Here is a 17,524-nt window from a genome sequence, read left to right on the forward strand (position 1 = left end):
TAGCTTTGGGGCGGAAGGAAGAATTTCGCTCTGTGGGGTATAAGATCTCCTTTCCTGAACTTTCCCCTTAGTGTCCGTACCCGCAGCTGAACCCTTAGCCATTTCGGTCTGTTGGTTTCCACACGTTTACTGGTTTATCAAGCTCTGGAGGGATGGCTTCATGTATTTAAAATCCTCTGCCCGGGTGGGCACCTGGGTGGCTCAGTCGGTTGAGCGTCTGACTTCGGCTCGGGTCATGATCTCGTGGTTCATGAGTTTGAGCCCCATATAGGGCTTTGTGCTGACAGCTCAGAGCCTGGAGTCTGTTTGGGATTCTGTGTCTCCTGCTCTCTGCCCCTCCCCCACTTGTTCTCTGTCTCTCTCTCCCCCCAAAATAAATAAACGTTAAAAAAATAAAAATAAAATAAAATCCTCTGCCTGGTATAGCAGAGAATGACAAATTCTCAAAGACTGATCGATAGATTTAATAATAAAAAAAAAGTTACTTCCTCACCCCTGTGTCTTCTGCAAAGCCGCGTTTTAATTCCATTAATAATTTAGTTTTTTTCTCCTACGTCTAGTGGGAGAGAGACCTCACAGTGTTTAGGCTTTATTGTTCTGCTGAGCTATTCATGGGCCCATGTATTTCCTACTGCATAAACCCAGACTGGACTTCGTGGACGGTGATTACACTAAACCAACACCACAACGACCCCACCTTACTCCCAGGTACGGCCCAGGGAATTCTTTTCCATTAAATCATTATTTTTACATCCCCATACATAAAATAGTTGGCAGTTTCTATACCGAGGAAACCTTTGTTTCAGGGCCTTCCCACATTCTTTCCAGGGGATTTCCTGCATTTCTAAGGCACTTACTCTGTGCTATGGGCAATATTGAAAATGTGTATATCATGATCCCTGCCCTCAAGGAGTTTACAGTCCAGTTGGGAGTCAAGACAAAAAATAATAGAGAACCACAAAGACGATATAGTACCAAGACCTAAATTTTAAACTGCAGGTTGGATCCATTGGCGGGTGGGTTGTAAAATGAGTTTAAGCGGTCACAGTATTAAAAAATGGGAATAGCAAAAATAGGAAGGATTAACATGCGTAGGATATAGTAAGCTTAAGAACTTTTCGGTAAAGGTTTGGTTCTGTTTTATATATAAATAAAATCGATTTCTTACCCTAGGTTATGGTCAAATATGTGTGGATGTTTCTGACAAGCTACGTGGGAGACGAGTGGAGGTAAGCCTGTGAAGGAATGCCACATGAGAAGGCATTCGTGACTTCTGTTCAAGTTATGGACTCTTGAGAACCCTTAGAACACGATTGGAAATCGCTCTAGAAACCATGCATATGCCGGGCGTTTTGCACATCTCAGTGGCTCATGGACTTTGCAGCCCTTAGTTGCAAGACCTTGGTTGGAGCCCTTTGATCTGGAGATTAAAGCCAGGAGGGAGAGAGAGGAGAAAGGCTGGAGAGCTGGGCTACATTTCCCAGGAGAGAAGATCATTCATCACTCACTTGGGAAGTCAACGAAGGCTTCCAAGGAGGAGAAGCTCGTAATCCAATTCATGTTTGAGGAAGACTGTTGTAGGCATTAGGGGCTAGAGGTCCAACTCAGAGGGTATTGTAATAATTATTTGAGAGCTAACAGAGGCAGATAGGTAGGAGGGCACAACTGTGAGAAGTTTTTTAGGATAAAAAAAAAGTCATTGGACTTGGTATTTCTTTGGATATGGAGGCAATGAGGGGGAAGGAGGAGTCTGAGGTGGCCTCTTGGTTTCTATCTTTGAGCAGACAGCATTGCTAATCACTGAGTCAGGACTAAATATAGAAAGGAAAGTAAGTTTGGGGAGGAGCATGAGTTTAATTCTGTAGTGAAGGGACATACGCAAGTTTATCCAGGGACCTGATATAATCTCCCAACATTCTCTCTATGAAACTAAAGAGCAAAAGCCGAGGAGGGCCAGGTTGGGGTGGGATTGGGGTCCGGCAGAGCTGGAAGAGGAGGGGATTCAGATTTTGTTTGGGTACGTGTGTTCTTTGGTGGAACAGTTTGGTAATCCTGGGGCAACAGGAGTGTCCCAAAGACTCTGAAAGCCCCGATGACAATGGAAATAGCAGGCAAGGTGCATCGGCTGAACTGGAGTAACCCAGAGTAGCAGCCTGGGTTTGGAAGTACAGGGGAAGGGGCTGGTCCGGCCCAGTAGGGAAGAAGGCCCAGCAGGCCCTGGCCAGGGTGTGTGTGTGTGTGTGTGTGTGTGTGTGTGTGGCAATGTCTAGCTCCATCTGGAACTGAAGCTGGTGAGTCTGCCCAGCCCATTCCATAGCATCTATGGGGAAGAGGGGCTCTGCCAGGTCCCACTGATCCTGCCGGTGGGAAACATACCAGGATCTCCCCCTGTCTCTTCCAGGCCCAGGAGTCGGATCCAACTGTGTTTGTGGCTGGTACAGAGGAAGGTGAGATGTATGCAGGAATTTCACGCTCCTTCACTCTTGATAGGTGCTGCTAGGAATCTGGGTTAGAGTCACATTGGTGTTGGATGCTCTGGGTGAACTCCTTAACTATTTGTTTGTGGTACTGCTAAATATTTCCAGATGTCAGCACCACACATATGCCACGATGCTGTGATTAAAACGCTCAGTGCTGAAACTCTTTTTTTTTTTTTAATAAGAAAAATGCATAAGGAGAAATTAAATCTCCCTTTCTGTCTGGAACCCACCATACAGATCCTGCATTATTTACCAACCACAAGAGTTTTTCCTTGGCTGGTACATGCGTCTCTCCTAGTGTTTTTTCCAGCTGCTCATACAGACTTTGGCAAAGTTACTCACTAGCTCCGAATACCAGGATTACCCCATTCTCGTTTAGCAGTTCAGGGATTTGGCACCTGGAGGAAAAGCAAAGGCGGTTTCAGAATCCTACTCATTCCCCAAACGGAGCTAAGTGATAGTCCCAGCCTCATGGGGTTGTGTGAACACGGAAGAGGGCATTGCGTGGAAAGTATCTACTACAGTACCTGGTACCCACCGTGGTCTCGGGCAAGGCCAGTTCTTTTCCTGAGGCGGGTCACGTGATACCCGACCAACAGATTTTCACATCGGCTGGGGCGGGGACATTGGAGCCTCTGGTGTGGGTTTATCTGTAGTGGAGACATTGATCGAAAATCTTGGGAGTGTTATGCAAGAAAAGAAACAGGCAGAAAGAACAGTAGTTCTGGAGCTGAAAGTTTGAATCTCAGACTTCTCTCTTCCTCCCTCAGTGACCTTAGGCAAGGCACTCACAGTTGACCCTTGAACAACGCAAGGGTTAGGGGCACTGACCCTCTCGCAGTTGAATATCTGTGCATAGTTTTTGACTGCCCCCCAGACTTACTACTAATAGCCTACTGTTGACCGGAAGTCTTACCGATGACACAGACAGTCGATTAGCACATATTTTGTATATGATATGTATTATATACTGTATTCGTTTTTAAAAAAAAAAATTTATTATCTACTTTGACAGAGAGAGACAGGCAGAACGAGCTGGGTAGGGGCAGAGAGAGAGGGAGAGAGAGAGAATCCCAAGCTGGCTCTGCACCATTAATGTGGAGCCCGATGCGGAGCTCGAACCCACGTACTGTAAGATCATGACCGGAGCTGAGTTCAAGAGTTGGACACATAACTGACTGAGCCACCCAGGCACCCCTGCATACTGTTACAATAAAGTAAGCTAGAGAAAAGAAAATGCTATTAAGAAAATCATAAGGAAGAGAAAATACATTTCTAGTTCGGCAGTATAGGAAATCCACGCGTAAGTGGACCCCACATTTCAAACCCTTGTTGTTCAGGGTCAACTGCAGGTTTACTGAGGTTCAGTGTCTTCATTTGAGATGGGAACAATGCCCTTCTCAGAGCGCTGTGGGGAAAACAAATAAGAAGTCTGGCTAATGGGAAATTATGGAGCAACAAATATGACCTCTCTTATTTCTTGCAGCAAAGTTGTCACAAGAGCGTCACATTCTCAAATGTCTTCTTTGGTGTTACACAGGGGTTTTACCGTGGGTGCTGATGATTTATTCATTCATTCATCTAACAAATATTTACTGAGTCCCTGCTATGTTCTACATGCTGGGGATCCCGCAGGCAACAAACAAAAGCTCTTGACCTTATTCATGGCATATTCTAGCTAGCGACAGGAGACAGACTGCAAACATATGGTAGGCACAAGCTACCTGTACAGGTGATTAATGACAGATTCATTGGGGAGATTCCAAACCTGACTTAACCAAACTTAGGGATCCGGTGACATGGGAAATCCATGGTCTCTATGCCTACTGAGGCTTTTCCTGGTTAGGATGACTTTGTTGTGCCCACACTTGGGGATCCTCTAGTCCTGTATGTCTTGTTTGGTCCTTGTCTGCACAGGCTCAGCGGCTCTGTGGGTCCCCACCCTTAGCTTGCTTCCTTTCCAGGTGACGGATATCCCTGGAGCTTTAAAGGAACACCCAGCTTCGCTTGAGAAATAACCCAGGAGACCGAATAGTGCTTCTGGCTGTACAGAGGACATTCCAAAGAGTTCCGATTCTTTATGTCAGACCGAGGCATCTCCTTCATGTTTCACTCAGTCTTCCCTCAAACTTGTCAGATGCTCTCACACTGTGGTGTTTTTGTTAATGAGGTTCCTGCAGGCTGGCATCTCTTAAATCCCCACCCAGTAAATCCTATCCATTCATCCTGGTTCGGCCCAGATAATCCCTTTGTGGCAGAGAATGTGAGCTACTCTGCAAGATCCATTCTCTTCTGATTCTGGTGGTCATAGACACCCTGAGCTTGAGCTGGACTCATGGCAAAAAGTGAAACATTCCGAGCCATCCCTAAAGCTAAGTGCAGCTGTGTGACTCAGAACTGGCTCCTTCCGCCCTTCTTGCTGGCAGGAACGTGAACTTGGTGTCAGGACTTGGTATCTTGGCAGAGCAACAAGATGGAAGGTGCCTGGGTTCTCAACATGGTGCAACTGTCCCATCAGTCCTGGATAATTGGCGTCCAAGCAATAATCTGAGGGAAAACGAAAGTTTCCTCCCTCCCTCCCTCCCTCTCTCTCACTGTCTTTCTCAAGCTATTGTTATTTTGGTTTTCATTGGAGAATCCAAAAACTGATATCCTAAAAACTCCTCCTGTGCTGTGAAGTCCCCCCAACCTGCCTCTACCTATATATCCCCAAAGTGTGCAATTTTACCTCAGTTAGTGTTGTCCTATGGCCATTTGGGAACCCAGCAATTTGTATGAGCTTCTAGTCCTTGACAATGCAAGCCCTTGTAGAGCAGGAACCTGTCTTACTAAATGTGTACCCCCCGTAATAACGAGCACAATGCTTTGCTTTTATTCTTCATGTATTTAGTGAATGTCTGCTCCTTGACTTTTTTGGTGAATGAAGAATGATTCCCTGCCTCTCTTGGACTAAAAATACTCTCTCTTTCTAAAGCATCTTTGCCCGGTAGAAATACAAGGCAAGCCACATATGTAATTTTGGATTTTTTAGTTGCCACATTTAAAAAAATGCAAAAGGAAACTGGTGAAATTAATTTTAGGTGTTTGTTTCATTGAGCCCTACATACTCAAATGTTGTCATTTTTGTACGTAATCGATACAAAAATTATTACTGAGAATGTTTTACATTCTTTTTCTCATACTAAGTCTTTGCAATCTGGTATGTGTATTTTACACTTTTAGCTCATCTCAATTCAAACCAGCCACGGTTCAAGTGCTCAGTGGCCACCAGTGGTGAGTGGCTATTGTACCAGGCAGCAGAGCTCTAGGGGACCCCAAGCCAGCCCTGAAAGGGTGGGGAGGATTTGGATGGGCTGGAAGGGCATGGAGGAAATGCCGTGAGGCAGAAACAAGGAGTCTTTTTCTAGACGTTTCATGGAACTTGTTTGGCACAGGGCTCTGCAATATACGGGGTACTCCAGTGACTCTTAGGAACTGTTGAGTGACTTTGTTGTAGAAAGATTCATGTGGGAAGAGACAGAACCACTGACAAAACTAAAGAAGAAATGGAATCAGGAGAGAAAGGTGTCTGAGCGGAGCTCTGGAGGTCATTGAAGCCAAACTCAGGGCATATCTAACGATATAATGAATGAGGACACAGCCTTGGCTGAGAGACATGGTGTGGGGCTGGGTTTTTCACCGTTGCTGCCTAAGTGACCCTAGATGAGCCATTTCAACTCTCTGAGCCTCAGTTTCCTCAGGAAGCCCATCTGGGAGCAGCACTCTGGTGGGCACAGAGCAGTCTCTTCAAAGGAGCCCAATTCCCAATGGCATGATAAGGAGAAGCTCACTGGACCAGCTCTGACAACTCTAGGGTCACTGGACAAGGCAGACTCCATGGATGCCCCAAAGGAAGGAGTTTTTCCTTGGGCTATTGAAGCAACGGGTGGTTTCCATCCAAGGAAGGACTGACTTTGCAAAAAGTGAAAACTCAGAGGTTGAACAAGGGAGGGGGCAGCCACCACAGAGTGGGGTGGGCACAGGCAGTTGTGGTACACGGAAGGCAGGAGAGAGACAATGCCTTTCTCTTTTCTCATGGAAGTCCCTTCATGGAGCTCTGGGGTCTACGAGGGATTCTGAGTAGAGGGGGCACTAAATGCCTCTGCAACCCAGACTGGGCTATACAAGGGAGAAATGGGGAATCATGACTGTCATATGGATCATTTGAGGGGGAATCAGGAAAAGTCCCCAAGAACCCCTTTAAAGTCTCAGCTCTCCAGTATCTCAGACTCAAGTGCTATTTTGGCCGAAACGTATCCAGGTAATGGCTACAGTTTTCTACATAACTTTCCATACTGGTCATAAAGGACTTAGACCATTCCCACCAAGGGCATTGTGGGAGAAGGCTGTGCTAAGGGCTGATTTGGAGTTGCTTTCAGGAGGGGAAACAGGTCCAATGTCCCAAAGCTCAAGGTTCCAATCACCGGAACATATGGATGTCCAGGGAACAATGGGACTTGCGGTCAAGGTGGTGGTCTGGGAAATTTGAGTGCTGGATACACCAGAGAATCTTAGAAACTTATGACTTCGTACTTGGGAAGCTGCCAGTGTTTCTGGAAATGGCTGTGCTTTGGGGTGAGAGCAGCTGAGGAAATAAAAGCGTTAGGTCCAGGACCAACAGCCTGACACAAAATCACCAAGCCAATGCTGTGAGTAAGGGGTTGGCCAACCCCAAGGCCAAGTGTATCTTTGATGGAAAACGAATTCTCAAGGAGGAAGCCTATAATTGGATGAAGTCCCTTGTCTCCCTAGCTTGTGGAAACAGCCAGACTTTCCCCCCTTGTTTTCCACATGGAATGTGAGTTCTCTAAGATCTGGCCTGGGCCACATGGGCTTCAACATTTCCTCATGGTGATGCCTTCCTCGGACAACCCCATCTGGGGTGGAGGGGAAAATGTTTCTGCTGTGGCATCTGGGGAAGCACTTGTTACAATCAAGGTGCTCAACCAAGGTTTGTGAGAAGGATGCATTCATGATGTTCGCCTCTGAACCATTAGGGTTAAGTGACACTTGTCACCTCCTATGTGTTCTTTCTGACTTCGTTCCTCATGCCTGGTGGCCCAGGGGGAGCTGGGAGCCTGCCTTTCATGCCAGAGTCTTAGTAATGCTTTGCTCCTCTTATCTTCCAATAAACCTGATGAACACGTTCATTCTAGAACGTTAGAGATTTAACGTTTCGCACGCACACTGAGTGGCCCGCACTGACAGTTGAGAGCTAAACCAGCCGGGTGCGGATCAGGATTGAGGCCACGGCCAAATCACTTCACCTCTCCGAGCTTTCGCTCTCTTATCTGAAAAACAGGGATGCTGATCATTTTTATAGCTACTTCCCAGCGTCCGCAGAGTTCAACAAGATGAAGAAAATGCTCTTGGCGGTAGGCACGCGGCAGCCGCACCCGTGCTGGATTCGCTGACAAGAGTCGGAAACGTACAGGCATGGTTTTCTCTTTTGCCTTTCAAGTACATAACCTTTATGTCAATTGGCTGGTGCTGGAGAAGAGGCAGCATAGGGGAGATTGGGATTTGTCACGGGAAAACCCTCCACCATCCATTTTAGTGACGTCGCTTCAAAACAGGGAGCTGATTGGACAGCTTTCATAAATACAGGGGTAGAGCTTTGATTTTAAGCTGCGACACGAACACCAACGACACAGCCAAGCGCAGCGGGGAACTGGAGGGGAGCAGTGGTAGGGCCATCTTCCGCTGGTTGCAAGCAAGACGGGGTGCATTATCTGAAGGGACTTTAAGACTGAGAATAAAATAAAGCCAAAAGTGAGTCTACTTTTTATGGTCGCCATCTAGGAGCAATTGTATTTTATTTTGAAAGTTTATTTATTTTGAGAAAGAGAGAGTGTGAGAGAGCACGAGTCGGGGAGGGGAGAGAGAGAGAGAGAGGGAAAAAGAGAGAGAGAGAATCCCAAGCAGGCTCCGTGCTGTCAGCACAGAGCCCAACACAGGGCTTGATCTCACGAACTGTGAGATCATGACCTGAGCCGAAATCAAGAGTCAGACACATAACTGACTGGGCCACCCAGGCACCGTGTGGGCAATTTCAAACAGTATCTGATAAAAAATCCCTCCCCGCAAAAATAGTGTTGTTATTCTAAGTTCTCAACAGTTGGCACAATGGCTGTTGAGTTTTAATAAAATATATATAGACTTTTTGGCATATTTTTATTTCTTATCCTTTCCTAAACATTGTATTCTCTGTGAAAGGTCACTTGGAGAACTCCCAGTAGGCAGTTGGGCCCCCCCGCCCACTGAACACATGCTTACCCAGCCACACGGTTTATTTCGGGAGTACCTTCATCATAATGGTCTGGAAGTATCCAAGCTCACTTAGGGTGCTGTCCCTGTCTCCAACAGCCCCCTACCGAGGTGTGACATATTCCTCTTTTTAAAAATAGTATATCAATTTAGTGGAATATGATCAACAAGAATAAGGCAGATCTATATATAACGATACAAAAATAACCTCCAATATACAGCATTCAGCGAAATAAGACTATACAGAACACTGAAAAATATTTGAAAAAGTGACATGTATGTACGTATGTATGTTTTATACATGAATAGAATCTCTCAAAGGACAAATAAGAAATGCTAGATTCAGAAAGAACGGTAGGGGCCTCTGGGTGGCTCGATCGGTTAAGCTCCTGACTCTTGATCTCAGCTCAGGTCTTGATCTCAGTGTCCTGAGTTCAAGCCCCATGTTGGGCTCCATGCTGGGCATGGAATCTACTCCCAGTGTGGAGCGTACCTAAAAAAAACAAAACAAAACAAAACAACAACAAAACAAGATGAATGGTAGTACAGTGATCTTAAAGACAAAGACACGTACTTGAGCTACCTCAATTCTGTCATCCGCGTGACTGCTTGGCGATTTCGTGTATGTTAAGAATTTAGCCCAGCCGAGGCCGAGGGTGAATGGGAAGGTGTAACATTTTTAGTTGGTAGTGCAAATATTAGTTCATACATGAAATGTTTCACGGAGTCCAAGCGCTGTTTTTCACACTGGCATTCATTTCTCTTTCTCAATTGTTAATGGTTCATTTTAAAGCTAACGAACTCATCAAGAGGGTAATGGCTATTACCGATTATTATGGGATTCTTAGATGAATAACTTGGCCGCATAGAGAGGGGAGTTTTAAAAACTGATTTGCTCTGGGTGTCTGATCCACTGCATGCCTGACTTTTAATCAGGACATAAAAATGCTTTTCAGGCATTATTTTTGTCTTATCCTCTCAAGATTTGCTCAGAAGCGCAATTTAATCAACACTTGTAATCGGTCACCTTTGGGGCCACTCCGGAGGCTTGCTATGAATTTAGGAGCACCTACTTTCTTAATCCTATCGATCTGCAAACCATTTTCCTTCCTTACAACACGCTTCCTACTTACTGGTACTGTGATTGCTCTAAAAATTCCTTTTACTCTAGAGATGAAAGGCTAAACATACAGGGGCTCTCCAGGCAGTGTCTCAGGATGGCACAGCCACCAACAAGGGCGCCCCCATTCTTTCGGTCGAGGGAGAATTGGCAGAGCTCAGCAGAGAATCTGAGATGTGCAGGAGCTCATTTGGGCTGGGCAAAGAGGAGGCCCGGAATAAAGCCTCTCACGGCCTCTCTTATGCTTTTCTACCATGGATCCTGTTTTCCTACAAAGGACAGGGCTGTGCTTGGCCATGCACTTGCCCAAGAAGGCAGTGCCTCCTCACATAATTCCTGGTGGGTCCTTCCTAATCCCCTCCCCTGGTGAGCCTTGCATCCTAGAATTACAAAGGACCTCTCTCCATTGGCTTTTTGGGACTTCATGATGGACTGAGGCATGAGCCAAATGGGTTTCGGCTGTGCCAATACAGTGCAACCCCCTCCCCCCCCACCACCACGCTGGCCTTCTTCGGGGGTCAGGAAGGAGCATGTGCAACCAAAGATCCCCAGCTGATCACTTTCTGCTTTGAGCGACAGCCTCCCATCTATCCCGGGGTGGAGGGGCCCACACAAATACGATTTCATATGTGTGCCCTTTTGTGCAAAATCTTGGGAAGCACGGCTTTGGGGGCAAAGACAGTACCATTCTTGGCCGTTTGGGAGAAATGGATCTGTTTTGTGCAGATAAGAAAACGGTGGTTTGGCGTGTTTTGTTGCCTGGTGAAATTACCCGGTGGTTCTGTCACTTCCAGATCAATCTGAGTGTGAGCCATCGGCAACCCGTGCACAGCGTGTGGCCGGCTGAAAATGCATCGTCTCTCGACGTGAAGCTCAGCTATTTTTCTCCAGCTTGGGTTGTTGTGTTGTTTTCTGCTTCCACCTACAGCCTCTTCATGTCCTCTCGGGGACGTGCTCGGTGACATAGCACAGCTGCACACGCGGCCGTGCTTTTTCTTCCCGAAATGAGGGGAAGGCTCTGTGGCTCCAGTGCCCTGTGATGCAGGCTGTCCAAGAGATGTCACAGTACGACGGTCGGGACCCCTGTTTCTGCGGAGATGGCACCACCCGTGCCTGAGGGTGATGGTGACAGCTTACAGTAGGTGTCCGATTGTGACACATGAGTGAAATGGAAGTCACCATTCCTTTCGGGGGGATTTACAAGCTGTCGATTGAACCATCCGGGATTCATTCACATTCTGCTGAGGTTTCGTGTTCTCTTCCTACAGGTAATGAATGAGGTGCGGGCAGCATAGAGGGGTCGAAGCCAGAGCACAATCCGTGGTCGGTAAAGTGCGTTCGGTCAACAAATATTTACGGGAGATCTCTGTGTCGGGCACTGAGCCTGTGCTGGGGTGCTTTACTCGGCAAGATGGTGAGAAAGGTTATTGTAAAGGCCCAAAGAAATTCCTATGCACAAAAGCTGGAGGTGTTTTGAAGTTACTTAAAGGTGGTTATTTGAAGGAGAACGTATAAGGCGTACCTGGGTGGCTCAGTCGGTTAAGTGTCTGACTTCAGCTGATGTCGTGATCTCACGGTTTGTGGGTTTGAGCCTCGAGTCAGGCTCTGTGCTGACAGCTCAGGGCCTGGAGCCTGCTTCACATTCTGTGTCTCCCTCTCTCTCTGCTCCTCCCCTGATCACGCTCTGTCTCTCTCTCTCTCAAAAATGAATAAACATTGGGGCGCCTGGGTGGCTCAGTCGGTTGAGCGTCCGACTTCAGCTCAGGTCACGATCTCGCGGTCCGTGAGTTCGAGCCCCACGTCGGGCTCTGGGCTGATGGCTCAGAGCCTGGAGCCTGCTTCCGATTCTGTGTCTCCCTCTCTCTCTGCCCCTCCCCCGTTCATGCTCTGTCTCTCTCTGTCTCAAAAATAAATGTTAAAAAATAAAAAAAAAAATGAATAAACATTAAATTTTTTTTTTTAAATAAAGGAAAATGTATAATGGCGTCTGTCTTCCGTGTTTGTAAATGCATGTGGCTGAATCCTCTCCAGACTTGTGGGCTTGACTCTGGGCGTTAGCAGAGCTCTGGACAGGTACAATTGGGGACCATCGTGTGTCCCGGTATTTAGGAATATAAATCAGCCTACCAACGGTTAAATAAAGTATGCTCTGTCTTCTTACTTTTTTTTTTTAATGTTTATTTATTTTTGAGAGAGAGAGTGCACACTCACGTGAGCAGGGGAGGGGCAGGGGGAGGGTATAGAGGACTCAAAGTGGGCTCTGTGCTGACAGCGTGGAACCGGCTTGGGATTCTCTCTCTCCCCCTCTCTGCCCCTTACCTGTGCTCGCTCTCTCTCTCTCTCTCAAAATAAATATAAATGAACTTTAAAAAAAACCCACACATTCATAAGGACAACTGAAAAACGTGTAAGGCTGTGATTTGTACATGACCAAAGTTTGGCAGCTGTCCCAAAGCGGCTGCATTAACGATGACTGCACGTGCTTAAACGTTCCTTTGTTCTGTTTGAATGACTAACAAAATGAAGGCGCATAATTTGTAATTATTTCATGTTTATTTCCTTAAATTTTTGTCTTCGGCTCAGCATGGTCACGAATTCTGTCATTGTGACAAATGTGCTCACATAAGTTTGTTCTGTCGACGGCAGTGAGCTCAAGGATTTAAAAAATGTAAGTGTATTTAAAATATGCAACACGTGGGTGTGTTTCATAAAAAGTGTGAAGTACATGTAAAAATATCAAAATTAATTTTTCATACGTATTTTCAAAGAAAGTTACTTTTTCCTACAAAATATAAAAATTAAAACGGGAAAGGGAAAAATACAGATTATAATTAATAAATGTGGAAAATGGTACGACAAAATTATTTAAAGAAAACTGAATTTTAAGTTTAATTTTCTAAAAACTGAAATCTGATTAAATATTCATGCCGATCATGCTTCGTATTGCTAGCTTCCGACTCTCACCCAGTGGCTAACAGGAGGGATCCGTATCATGCATCGCACACGGACTGTTTAGACCCACACAGACACGGGGTTGAGGGTGACAGGAATTGTGAGGCGCATCATCACGTTTCTCAGCCGCCATGTTGGCGCAAATATCGTGGTAATTCCCCAGTAGCCACAGGACCAGGAGTTGCAGCCAGGAAATGGATGAGTAGTTCTCCTGGGAAGTGGAGGGTCGGAGGGGAAAGAGCTGACCGGTTAATTTGCTTGTGTTTTCTCTCCCCTGCATGTGTCTGCCGGTCAAATCCTCCCTGCGCTCTGGAAGACCATCTTGCCTTGTATCTGCAGCCACAGTACGACCCACAGACCTTCATGTCTTGCAGGCGGTGAGTTTTTCTTTTTTCCCGAGGACATAGGACACAAGATACGGAGAAGCCATGGAGAAGCTGTTGCCTGGGGCCCGAGCTGTGTTGGGCACAGGAGTGGACATTAGGGTGATGAGTGAGGCTTTGCCAGCCCTGAGCACTGGATCCCTAGTGGCTGAGGGGGCCGTGTGGACATTAGCAACATTTTTGTTCTTGTGAGTGTGGGGCTGTCTAAGCCTCGGGTCTCAGGACAGGATCTTAACCCCCTCGGTCTACCGGGAGTGTTAACAGCACTCAAACACAGCAAGATCCCAGAAAGGGTTTCCTGCTTGGCTGGTGGCTCTTCTTACCCTCTGGTGGCTCTGCCCTGCTCACTTCTGGGGGGTGGGAGGTTCTGGACAGGGCACTTTCTGGAGGCCTGGCCTGCTTCATGGCTCATTTCTATCCTGGTTGCTTCCTGGAGCAGTGCGGCATTAGAGTTGAAGTCAAGGTTGTACAGTTGGCCGGGAATAAAAGTATCCTTTGTGGTTTGCATGAAGTTGCATGATGGGTAGGCCTTGGACAGAGGCACGCTTTCTTTCTGGGATGCTTCTACCCTGCTATCGCAGGGCTGGGCTGCACCCCGCGGGCTTCCTGACTGCAGCAGGGCATCTGCTCTCACCCCGCGTTAGACCCTCATCCCCAGGTTAGCCTAGCTCCAGCCAGTAGTGGGAAGGGGGGTGCTCTGTGCCGATTCCCGACGGTGCTTCTGTGGTGGAATTCACAGGTATGGTTACGGTTCTGTGTTGTCATCTCTCTAGTTGTTGGTTGCAAAGCTGAACCGGAATATTCTGTGTGCAAGCAAAAAATAAATATTGTATTTCAATATTACGTTCCACTGAAATACAGGGAGATAATCGCGGGACTCCAGTCAGGGCTGTTGGTATTTATCAGGTGCTTTACTGTAGCCGTAGGTCCAGCAGGGCAGATAGGCTGAATATGAAGGGTTAACCAGCCAGCTGGGCACTACAGTGAGAAGGTGACAGGCCAGGCATTTGTAAACCATTAGGGCCTCTTTTCGCACTCAGAAACCCGCTCCGTGGGTCTTCATCCAGACTGTGTCTGAGGCACGGCTGACCTGGCTTTCACCTTCTGTGCCCTTAACCTGGCTTCCCATTTACTGTAACTTCATTCCCCCAGATCCTGAGCTCTGTCCACCCGATAACTTCACCTGGACTCCGGATTCCTTCTCCTGGCTGATGATGGTTGTCCTGGGAGCTTCCCTGCCTCCCTCAATCCCCGAGAACACAAAGCAAAAGATATGGAGAAGGGGTTTGAAATTCTCGTTCCCGAGGGTCTGACAGGTTGAGACAGACATTCCCATCTAGAAAGAGAGCATATGGGCAAAGTTAAAAAAAAAAAAAAAAAAAAAGGTGAATGCAGGGGCGCCTGGGAGACTCAGTCAGTTGAGCGTCCAACTCTTGATTTCAGTTCAGGTCATGATCCCAGGGTTGTGGGATCGAGCCCTGTGTCGGCCTCTGCACCGACAGCATGGAGTCTGTTTGAGATTCTTTCTCTCTCTGCTCCTTTCCCGCTCCTTCTCTCTCTCTCTCTCTCTCTCTGTCTCTAAAGTAAAAAAAAGAAAAGAAAAGAAAGAAATAACGAAGGCGGGAGTAGATGGCAAGGCCCACACAACATTTCTGGTGGGTGTCCATGTAACAGAAGCTTACCAGGGAGAGCCATGATGCTCTCAGGTCAGGGTGCCATGACCAGCCTTGCCGGGCCCTGCTGGCCCCAGTCCCTCCGATCACCTGGCAGCCTCACACTTTGAGAAGGTCCCAAGGCTCTCACGATGAAAACGCGTGACCGTAACAACTCCTGCGATTCATGTGTCTCCTCCGTAAACTGAGCTCTGTGCCTGGTGACATTAGGTGTGTCTAACGCCACACTGAGAATAGATTAAGTCGAACGGTCGTGCGGTCCTTTGCAAGGATACCCCGTTTCTGTGGTGTCGCAGATGTTTTGGTTGGGTCTCATTTTTAAGCGGCCTTAGCCAAAAACATCTTCTTGCAGAACAGCCGACTCACTTCAGTATTTCACTTTGGACAGTTGCTTGACTTCGTTTAGCACCCCGTGCCGGAGCCCGGTCTCCCCAGGCCCCGCACGCTTCCCTTCCGTTAGCGTCAGCGGGAGCCTCGGCAGACAGATTGAGGCCAAGGGAAGGTGGACCCCGACGGCTGCACTGTGGGGGCAGCGAGCCTCGCAGAGCAGAAAGCTGGCGCACGGGGAGAGTCGTCAATGATGCCTTGCGAGCCATATGCTGCCTTAGATTGTATTTACATTGAGACATACAACAGCTTGTTATCAAACAAGGCAAGACACAATACTCAGCGGTAGGAGACCGCAGCCACAGGGAGCCTCAGAGTCTGCTCCCCCCACCTGCTGTTGCCTGGGCGTTTAAGCTGGCAGAAATCCTGATCAGGTCAGTGTAGGGAAATGTGACAATGTCTGTGTTGGGCACCGATGGACGGACGTAGGGAGGCTCTCCCTACACTCCAAAGCACGGAGGTATTTGCATTTCTGCTGCCTGGCTCGATGATTCCTCCAGGAGCTGGTTGATGTCCTCAGGCCTACCCCGGTGTACCCTCAAGGGCTTTTCTGGTTAAGGGCCTTCCAAAGACGCAGTCCTGGAGGGGGGCCGCCTCGAGACCCATCTGTGAAAATATGCGGCTGAGACAGTGCAGCGGAAGCTGACTTGGAGCCCAGCGGGTGTCTGTGCAGGGCCTGGCCGGCTCCTTTCGGGGGGTCGGGTGGGGGGTGGGCCGCCACCCAGTGGGAACCTGACAACACAATGCACAGTTGTGTTGGCGGTTGGGGCGCAGGCGTGGTTCTGCATTGTTGCTCCGCCTGGATCAGTGTTTTGTGACTGTGGGGGGCTCTCTCCTGTTACAAGTTGTGCAGAGCTGAGGTCCCAGCTCAGATTCCACCATGGCCCCGGGGAGAGAGAGGAAAGCCCTCTCTCGGCTGGAAGGCAGAGAGGGAGAGGACATAAAGAGGGAGTCCCTTTGCCTGTGGCCTGGCCTCACCGACGTGCAATCCACACGGATTCGGTAAGAGCTCCCATCTCACTAAACTCCCACTGGCAGGAAGGTGTCGGGATGTTCTCGCATGGTAGGGGAGAACATTTTGGGGGAAAAGGTGACGTTGGAAATTCAGGCTAGAGACTCCATAGAGAGCTTTTCTGGAATTCCTTAATGGGAGGAGTCTCATGTTTAGGCTGGTTATCCCTGGGAACCAAAGAACCTGGCAGAAGTCTGATGAGTTTAATGCAGTTGTCTAATGAAGGAGACAGACTCCAGGGATTTTTAGGACCCACTTTGCACCTGACACCCTGCGTGTCAGTCCGGGGGTGCGTGCAAGCTCTGTCTTCTTGGACAGCTGAGTTTAAGTCCCATCTGCCAGTTTTTTTGCTTGCTGTTGCTGTGCGGCCTGGGGCAAGTCACTTAACCTCTCTGCACCTCCGTCTCCTTAGCCCTAAAACGGACAGTTGGTACGAGAAGTCGTCTGGTTCACAGTAGATGCTCAGTAAATGGTGGTTGTGCTCCCTCCCTCTCCTTCTCTGAGTTGGCAAAGGCACATGAGCAACACGGTCCCTTCTTCTCTCAAGTGCACTCAACCACGGACCCAAGCGTCCTTCCCATCCCAGCAGGAGAGGATCTTCAGAGATAGTGTAATTCAGATGGAAGGCACCATGTCTCTCCAAGGATAGGTGTTCTCTTTCTACTGGGCCAGCTTGGAGTCCACGTCCTCTGTTGGTGCCCGTGACCCTCACACCCTCCACAGGGGGCTGACTCGTTTGCAGGTGGCCGAGCTGGGTGGTCTATAGGCTTGCCTGGCACACGGCTTTGTCAGGTGCCCATCATCACGCCTGACGCCCCTGCTTGGCATGTAACTTCCTCCCGCCCCCACCCCCCTCCAGTGCCTGCCCCCAGTTCACCAGACAGGCAGTGAAAGAAGGTGGAGAGAAAGAGAGTTTCCAGTCTCTCTAACCTCGGTTAAAATCTCCACTCTGCTGGTGGTTAGCTGTGCAACGTTAGGCATGTCCCTGAACTCCCGAGTCCCAGAATCCTAGTCTGCAAAGCAGGATATTAATTCCTTCTTGGCAGGAGTGTTGTAAATATCAAAGGCAGCGAAGTATCTGGCACACGGGAGGCATTTGATAATAATATCCTTGTTATTCAGAGCAACGTTCTCATGCCCTTAAATCATTCTCTTTAAATAATGAGAACAGCGGTTCCCAAAGTGTGGCTCCTGGGACAGCGGCCTCAGCA

The 17,524-nt window shown here is 48.1% G+C and overlaps 2 long non-coding RNA genes across 5 annotated transcripts in view; both read left to right on the plus strand.

Moving 5' to 3' along the window:
* Positions 1–323: 323 nt before the first annotated feature.
* LOC123576442 lies at positions 324–3,510 on the plus strand. The gene is made up of 3 exons (XR_006701387.1): positions 324–708; positions 1,174–1,229; positions 2,402–3,510. It is a non-coding gene; the product is annotated as an uncharacterized LOC123576442 (long non-coding RNA).
* An 8,698-nt stretch (positions 3,511–12,208) lies between these two features.
* Positions 12,209–17,524, plus strand: part of LOC123576443 — a 52,871-nt gene continuing 47,555 nt past the window's right edge. The window contains exons 1-2 of one of the 4 annotated variants that reach the window (XR_006701388.1): positions 12,209–12,574; positions 13,198–13,235. This is a non-coding gene — a long non-coding RNA (uncharacterized LOC123576443). The other 3 variants (XR_006701391.1, XR_006701394.1, XR_006701389.1) reach the window with 3 other exon arrangements.

The sequence above is a fragment of the Leopardus geoffroyi genome, chromosome D2, assembly GCF_018350155.1.
Source record: "Leopardus geoffroyi isolate Oge1 chromosome D2, O.geoffroyi_Oge1_pat1.0, whole genome shotgun sequence".
NCBI lineage: Eukaryota > Metazoa > Chordata > Mammalia > Carnivora > Felidae > Leopardus > Leopardus geoffroyi.